The sequence below is a fragment of the Cicer arietinum genome, chromosome 6 (assembly GCF_000331145.2).
Source record: "Cicer arietinum cultivar CDC Frontier isolate Library 1 chromosome 6, Cicar.CDCFrontier_v2.0, whole genome shotgun sequence".
Taxonomy (NCBI): domain Eukaryota; kingdom Viridiplantae; phylum Streptophyta; class Magnoliopsida; order Fabales; family Fabaceae; genus Cicer; species Cicer arietinum.
This window is the reverse complement of record NC_021165.2, coordinates 53,662,670-53,664,262: the sequence shown is the minus strand read 5'-3', so window position 1 is coordinate 53,664,262 and position 1,593 is coordinate 53,662,670. Positions and strand designations below refer to the sequence as shown.

Sequence of the window (1,593 nt, the reverse complement as noted above, 5' to 3'; positions counted from 1 at the left end):
TCCACACATAAATTGAATTAAATTCATTTTCCACCAATCCACACATAAACTTCTTCTAAAAAAATTCATAATATTAATTATGAACACATTAATTTCACCAAACATGAATCACCAAAATTTCCAAACATTAATCACCCATATTCAATCTCCAAAATTTTCAACCATAAACCACCACAACAACATTAATATATCAGAGTTCTCCCCACTGCTAACTCGGTGCCAACGGTCTCAATTCCCTTTCGAGACTCAAGGAGCTAACTACATACACATAAATATTTATAACCATTTGTTCACAATAAAATTAATCCACACACAACAAAATTCCTAAAATTAAATCTTTCTCACACACCAAACTTTTAAAACCAAATAATCTATATTATTTAGTTAAAACTAAAAATATAAATATTGTTCAAATTTCACATACACATACTCGACTATTAAAGCACATAAATTTTTGAGTTAATAAAATACTCTAAACCCCCTTTTTTTTTCTTCTCTTTTTAAACTCAATCAAAGAATAATTAAAAGAGTAACATTTTAAACTCTAAGGATTGTTAATTTCAATATATCTTTTTGCTCAAACTCTTTAACTTAGTTAAAATTTGAATTTTTTCACAACTTTAACAACTCTAAATTTTTCGTAAAATTTCAACTTCAGTTCAAACTCATTTATTTGAAAATAACTCATTACGTAACTCAAACACATCAAATTTAATTACCGCCAATTCACACCAAATTCAATCAATTCAATTCCATAACACATATATAGCACCTCAATTAAATTTCAACAATTCAAACATAACTCACCCAATTTCAAAACTCCATATTTTTACACATAAACCACCACATTTCATCAATTCATTTTCTACAAAATCCACAAATAAATCACATCTCAAAAATTCATAATAATAATTATGAACAATAAATCTCACCAAACTTGAATCACCACAAACCACACCTCAAATTTAAATTCCACTAAATTACACATAATCACATTAAATTAATTTTTCACAAAATCACACCTCAAATACATCAAATTTCTTTTCCACAAAATCACAAATAATGTCCTAAATACAAACTAAATGTTTGGAAGAAGCCCTTACCTTAACGGTAGCTTTAACAAGCGATTACGGCACCGCGATTAATTCCGGTAAAATATAAGTTTGTGACGTCACTTCCAAAGTTGGCTCACTAGCACCGTAGCATGGAGATGAGAAACTTTCCCTTCTGTCACTTCTCGAATGGAAGCTTAAATCTAGTAGATTAATGGAGGTTTACATTTGAGTTTTGTTGAAAAAAACACTAACATAACTTGTTTTCTTTTTGAAACAGAGGAAGAGAAAGGGGAAGATGGGCTGACGTGAAAAGGGAATTGGAAATTGCTTCCTTTCTTCCTTTCTTAAGTATATATATATATAAAATATATATTAAAATAATAATAATATATTATAATAATACTAATAATAAATATCTTAACAAATATCTAGATATTTTTATAAAAATTATCATTACGTATGTCACTTCACATCACAGATCACTTTTTCAGAAAAATATCTACTCTCGCCGTAATTCAATGGGCAGATGAATTTTTTT

The 1,593-nt window shown here is 28.1% G+C and overlaps 1 long non-coding RNA gene across 2 annotated transcripts in view; it reads right to left on the bottom strand.

The window, feature by feature from the left end:
* Positions 1–1,361, bottom strand: part of LOC140920743 (uncharacterized) — a 2,887-nt gene extending 1,526 nt beyond the window's left edge. For both annotated transcript variants that reach the window (XR_012163384.1, XR_012163385.1), the window contains exon 1: positions 1,104–1,361. This is a non-coding gene — a long non-coding RNA (uncharacterized lncRNA). The remainder of the gene's footprint in view (positions 1–1,103) is intronic.
* Between the last annotated feature and the right edge of the window lie 232 nt (positions 1,362–1,593).